The following is a 7,146-nucleotide window of genomic DNA, read 5'->3' as shown; positions in this document are numbered from 1 at the left end:
AATGTTAGCATATCTCAATGACCAAAGACACAGCTTGTCTTCGAAGACTGACAGTGATTGATCTTTCTTTGGGAGGGGAATCCTCTGTGCCTTTCCACTCCTCTCTGTTGCACTGCTTCTGTTTATGTATGTCTTGGTTTGAAAAGACAAGTGTCTGCTAAGGAAGGCAGGAGCCTCCCTTGAAATGGAAAATGTAAACCCCCTTCCTCCAAATTATTACAATTTTGAAATTAAGGGGCTGTCAGGCAGAGATATGGGAATAGGAATAACAGTTCTTTACTAGGAAAATGAAAATAAAAATGTAGTATGAAAAAAACCCCACTGACAGAGTCAGAATGCAACCTGACACCCTGTTGGTCAGGGTGTTGGTAGCAGTCTAATTAAATGGTGACTGCAGTCTGCCTGGAGTGACAGATGTAGTTCTGTTGAAGTAATGATCCTGTAGAAGGGTGTCGTTTTCTTCTGCAGGTCTAGTGGTGGTGTAGATGGGTCTGGTCGTCTCTGGAAATCCAGTGGAAACAGGCTGCTTCTGGTGTTCTGAATCTCAGATTATATCCAGGTAGGAATGCTGAGCTCCTCCGCCTGGGTAGAGCATTTTACAATGGGATGATGTAATTGTATCAGCCATGCGGTGAGTCTCGATGGTCGATTAACAGAAGATATCCCCCAGGCAAGGATGGGTTGTGGAAGATAAAGAAAACTGCCCCACCTGGTTTTAACAGCTGGCCCATTAACAGAGGATATCCCTCTTAGAGAAGAGATAAAAAACACTGTTCCACCTAGTTTCAACAGATGGTGATAGAATACATATTTCTGGTTACATCTTGCATTGCAACCTAAGTCAGTGTAGTCTTGATTTATTACGTAACTTCTTTGGCACCTATGTACGACAAGAGCTTAAATTCCAGAGGGATCTTCCAGTTACCTCTATCTTTCCTGCTTGGGAATTGTTGGAATAAGTCAGCAGACGGGACTCAGTTTTCTCATGTAGAAAAGCCAGTTCTTTATCCACAAAGCTCATATTAATAGGAAATATCAGAAGGCACTGTGTTTAACTGAATTGGTTAGCAATACAGTGAAACTCAGTTCATTGGTTGGTAAGGGCTATTGTATATGTCTGTCAAATATTCTCTCTCTAGGTATGTTTACGTATTTTCTTCACTGATTCTCCTGGGACAGATTCATTGTTTATGCAGTTGCTAACTTACTTTTCTCTCTAAGAATAGGGTGTTGTGTCCGTTATTATAATTTTTCGTTGTGGGAACTTACAAGCTACTTCTCGCTTAGCTAAAGTTGCAGAGCCTAAACCATATTCTGTAAGGCCTTTTTTTTATAATATCTCTACCTGTCTGCAGAATAGGGAATTGGCTCACATAGTGACATAGTTTAGGTGTTCATGAAGACAAGGCTTGGCACACCTCTCCCATGAGCTGACTTTTCAAACTTATCTTTTGGAGTTTGAGAATGGTTATGATTAATGCAAGTTAGGCAAGTGTTTCCCAAATTAATTTGCTGTATAAAATGTATTGAATGTAATTTGGAATCCTGACACACTGTGCCCTACTATTGAGTTTTCCTTGCCAATTGAAATATTTTCTCAGAGTTTTTTGCTCCTTACACATATCTTGGTTGTTTTTTCTATGGCTGTAGCACCGTGGGCAAAACATGTAAAAACACACTCAAAAGTGGCTGTTTGCTTTGAAAGAAACAGTGATCAGGGAAGGAGAATGTCCTTTAGCAGGTAATGCAAGTGCTGTTTATATAGAATTTAGCAAAACTAGAAACATAGATGGAGATTCTGTGAAGTAAGAGAATTTTTTTGTTATTTTGTGATGGCACTAGTCCAGATGTCAGTCATTACTGAAAGCAAAACGGATCACATCTTCTTGCCTCAGGTAGCCTGAGATTTTATGCAGTAAGAAACCAAACTGCTCTTCTGTGGTAGTTCACTGGTGATGACATTTTGAGTGTTTGAAAGGAGAGAGTTGACTCACAGGAAGTCAATTTCTGCTTTGATATGATTAAACAAAATTGCTTTTAGAAGCAATACATCAGTGATTAGGCAAATAATTACATACGTATCTATATATACATACATAAACACAAACACAAAAACATTTGCCCATTTCTGCTGGCTGTGTCCAGAGGTGAAGAACCTCACAAAGTCTGTGGAGTGCTGACATCTTACAGAGAGTTCGGATTTTCTTTAAGGGTTACAAAAGGTTGCCACTGCCAGCAGCAGGGTGTTCCCACGTCCCTCCCGAACTGCAGGAGAGAGGGTCTCCGTGGAGGGACCCTGTGGCTGGAGGGCGGCTCCCACAGCAGGTGATGGATGCTCAGGTTGTGTAAGGAGGTGCAGATGCTGCCCTTGACTCAGACTGGCTCTTTTTGTTTGAATCGCAGTGGGAACCAGGCCTTATGTAATGTTCATTGTCACATTCTCACTGCCAGCGCTGTCACATCAGCAGAGGGGAAGGATTAGCTCTCCCTTTTCTTTCTTTATGGGTTGATTTTATGGTTTGGGGTGGGGGGATTGCTGTTGTTTGTTGTTGGGGTTTTTTCTGCCACCCTTTCTTGCAGCAGCTTTTGTTGTTTATGTTATCAGGGAAAAGACAGTTTCCGGCTGGTTTTAGTTTTGTGGTGCCTTTTAGAAGTGAGATTGTTAGCCTGGATAGAATAAAAGAGCAGGTCCTGCAGCTCTCTCAAAACTGATACATAGATGTGTTTCTAAAAGCAGTCTGTTATTTTTTTCTTTCAGTTCCTGTTCCCCACAAATCACAGTGGGCTCCTTACCACTCACATCCAGTGGGGGTGAAGACTATATCCGTTGTCCAATATTTATGTGGAGTAGGGAGAAGCACACTTGCCTTCCTTGGAAGGGTGGTGCAGGACAAGCAGATGCTCCCCAATTTATGCTTTCACAGGCTGGTTCTTTTTCCTTGAGTTTAATATTCCTGTGGAAAACACATCAGTTAGAGGGGATCAATGCCATTTAGTTTGTGATTTGAACAAGATGAAATGAAGGAAGAGAATTGTTCTCTTACTTCCCAGCCAGCAGCATGTGGCCACCAGTCAGCTCTGAGTTGCGGCAGAGAAACTGTGTAGCTGGAATCTCAACAGTCTCAGGCTGCAAAGGAAGAAGGGATTTAAATCATGAAGTAATCAATTAAGGATGGCTTTAAATGTAATTTGGGGGAAATAAATTAATTTTGATTTTTCAGTAAACACTTCTTTGCTTTGTTTAAAGCATAGATGGGTCTGCTGGACATGTACTTAACTTTACTAGTATAGTAAAGACTATTAAAGACCAGTAAAGACTAGTATAGACTTGACTTTACTAGTGTAGTGAAACTGTTGGCCCCTTTTTGAAAAAGTGTTTATCCTTTTAGGTGATTCCTCCTGACACCATTTTTTATATGATAATTTAACAGAGGTGTTAATATTTTGCATAATGTAAATTGGAGAAAATCTAGTGTTTGTTAGAATTGAACCGTTCAAAACCACTGATCTCAGATCTATTTCTTACTAGATTTTTAAGTGGAACAGAGAAATATTAATTGTTATTTTACAGTAACATTGCAGGTTATCTTTTGCAAACTGTTACAAGACTTTTTGTCATAGAGAGGCTTAAGCTCATAGTTCCTTTACTCATGCAGCTGTGTGCTTTATAGTAATATTCTGCTAGATAGTGAAGGCTGCCTATGAAATACCAAGAAGGTGCTAGTACTGGTCTAACACACAGATGAGATTTCCCCTGAGGAACCAGCAGTTACCTTCATACACATTCAGTTCGGAGTGTTTGTGTGTGAGCTGAGTGTGTTAAGAGGAATCTTATGGCCTCAGCCAACGATTTTGCTTTTTTACTGCCAAACAAAAAAGAAAAACATGGAAGGAAATTATTATTGCCATAAAACATGACTGTGTAACAGACACTGAAGAGCATTATGCGGTAAAGACTTAGAAATATCTGTTTTTATTAAACTGTCTGTGTAAATCCTCTTGTGATTTGCAAGGGTGCTTGATCCTGTTTCTGTGGCCAGACGCTGCAGTGGCCAGTGTGAAGTCTTGGTTACAAAACAGGCTTTAAGGGACAATTCTTGATGAGTCCCAGATATTGGGCTTGGCTGGAGGTTGGAGAGGTGATGGAATCCTCTTTACCGTTCATCACTGGAGCAGCATTAGTGTTAAATCTGCCCTTTCTGAAGGGATTTGTATGGGATGGTTGTGTACTCAGGAGTAAGCATGTCCTGTACCTTGTGTCGTAGTGGGCAAAGAGCTTCTGTAAAGTCTCTGGCTTTTGTGGCTTTCTGTAGGTACAGAGGAACCCTGATCCTTCTCTAGTGCGGAAGGACTCCATTCTGCCTTGTCACGCATCCTTGCTTTTTACTAGTTGGTATTTGTAATAGTTAATTAAATAATGGTTTAGTATTTACAGTGCTAGTGGATCCTCTTATGAGGTGATGTGCAGAAATGCCCTAAGTCCCCACATTGCTTGAAGATTGTTTCACCTAAGTGTTTGGCTCACAGCATACACCTCCCTGCTGGGAGCAACTACAGTGTAGAAGGGAAAAAGTCGCTTTCACATTTCTCTCTCAACTTTATATGTGAGAAATTATTCTAAAGCTTTGCAGAGAGAAAGAAAAACATGGGGACGACAGAAATGTGTCCAAATTCTCAAGGTTTCCTCATCTGGAAGTGGGCTTCCTTTCTGTGTAGGCTTGAGGAGGAGGGGCACTCATGGCATTTACTATCTGAAGTGTTCTACCTTAAAAAAGCAAAGCCCAAAAAACTTCAGAACTATTTTTAACTTTGTTGAAAGATAGGGCATAATACATGAGAGACGCTGTCTTGAATGTTAATTTGATGTGCAGTTGATTGCAGGGCTTAACTTCTGGGTAGGATAAACATGACAGCTCTTTTTTCCTTCCTGAGTAAGCAAGAGGAATTTTTCCAAGTGTTTCCCTCTAATATCTCAGCCCGGTTTCTCAGCAGCCCCACCAATGTCGAGGCACTGTGCTGGAAGGCTATCTGGCTCTCTGCTGTAGGGATGGTACAGAGGGTTTCATCTGGATTTCTTGGAGCTGTAACCTTCCCCAGGCACACATCCCGCTCGGGGCCGACTCCCGGCCGATCCAGTGCGGGACTGGGAAGAGCCGGTGGCAGGTAATCAGTTTATCTCTCGCAAAGTGCCCTTCCTCCAGCGATTAAACATTGAGTACAGTGTGCCTGCGTGTGCTAAGGCAGGAGATGGGGCAGGTTGGAATAACTCAGCCACAAAACAGTAGCAGCAGCCACAATCTGGCCCTGTTGTATAATTCCCCTTGGTGGGAGGCTCCGAACTGGGTCACATCGGTGTGAGAAACGAGGGCAGGCTCCAGGCTGGGCACCAGGCAGGATGGGAGCCCTACCAGGACCTGGCTGGGGCAGCGGCAGTGAGCCCAGCACGAGGGAGGGAAGGGACAGAGAGAAACAGCAGCATGACAATGGGCACAGAGGAGTTAACCATCTTTGTGTCACCCAGCTCTGCAAGATTTAATTAAGTCTTTTCAAAAGCTTCTGTTTAACTCTCCTGCATATGGCCAGGGCTGCCGAGCGAGTATCAGGAGTTTGCTTATACAGAACGTATGCTTACTGCTAAACAAAAATAAAGCTTAGATTCGAGCTCTTTTCTGCTCCAGTATGAGGGAGAGCTGCTCTCCACTGGGTTTGATTTTATCTGTAGAAATACAGGGACCCATATTATTGCATTTAAACCATTTTCAGAGAATGTTTTGTGTTTTGATTTGGTTTTTTTTTTTTTATTTTAAGGTTCTGGGACAAATGACAGAAAATGTGAGGATGACACACAGGAAGATACTGATTCGAGAAACTGTATCATGTGTCATTCCTTGACCTGGAGCACTTGGTGACATTACAGCACTTCTGCTTTTCCTGTTTGTGGAGGAGTTCACTCCTGCCATATTAGCAAGTGTTTGTGTTTCTTTGGTTGGTTGCTTCTATGTGAAAGAAAAAATAAGTGACTGTTTTGAGATACACATGGACTTTAGCACAATATTTGTAAGGAAAAACTGCTGATAATAAAAAAAAAGATGGCTTTGTGTATGCAGCCCTTGACTGAAGTCATCAGACATCAGAAAACAAGGCATGCTGGAGGTGACTGTGTTGCAGCATCCTGACAGCAGCTGTACCTGCCTAACCAGGAGACCACAGAAGCTGAATTAATATGTTTGGCTTGTGTAAACTGGCACAGTTCCACTTGAACTAATTCAGATTTTGGCCTTTTCTGCCATCTGCTTGTCTAAGCCAACTTATTTTGTGTGACACATGTAATAGTGGAGAGACTTCAGTTGTCTCTGCCTGTCTCTGCTCCTGGGACTGAGTGGTAAAAGACCTCCTGTTCCAAAGCCAATCTCTGCAAAGCCTTCTCTTCCCTTTGTTTACTTTCTTTCTGGTAATATTCAGTGTTACTGAGGAGCTGAGAAGCGCAGAGAAGGAGGTGACAACTTCAGCTGGAGTAATTCAGCATGCTCAACAGTTAGATTTTCAGCCCTGCTGCAGAGGTGTTGTTTTTAAACTTCAGGTTTCCAAGTTAAGCTAAAACACAACTGAGAATGAAATTTAAGTTTTAAGTGAAATTTAAGTGTTTATAGATATTTGAACTGCCTTATCTGCTTAGAAGTTTGGAGCTCAGTATTTTTTTGGTTTTAAGTGGCTGATTAGTTGTCAAACATTTTATAGTTTACAGTGGAAATGTGGTATAAGTAGGGGGCAGTGGAAGTGAGTGATGAGGAAATGTTTCCTCCATCTTTCTTTAAAGCTTTCTGGGAAGTGTGTGGGTAGTAATTCTTCTGTAGAAAAATTGATCCAAGATACTTGATCTTTGAATACATCCTTTGCTTATGTTCCTTGAGATCAAGAAGCCTTCTTTATTTTCCTTTCTCAGTTGTGTTTCTTTTCATCTCTCTAACACAGCTCCTTTAGGATCAATCTGTGTGTATGGAAGAGAAGTGCTTAAGACTACCCATCACTGTCCAGAAGTGACAGTCCATGATCTGAACAGATAAACTAGTGACTTTGTGATTGCCCATGTCCTCTCTTCAGCCTTTATTTTTGTGTTCTACCATAATGCTGTGCTGCACTGGAGAG

The sequence above is a fragment of the Sylvia atricapilla genome, chromosome 11 (genome assembly GCF_009819655.1).
Source record: "Sylvia atricapilla isolate bSylAtr1 chromosome 11, bSylAtr1.pri, whole genome shotgun sequence".
NCBI classification, from domain to species: Eukaryota; Metazoa; Chordata; class Aves; order Passeriformes; family Sylviidae; genus Sylvia; species Sylvia atricapilla.
Note: the sequence above shows the minus strand (reverse complement) of the source record.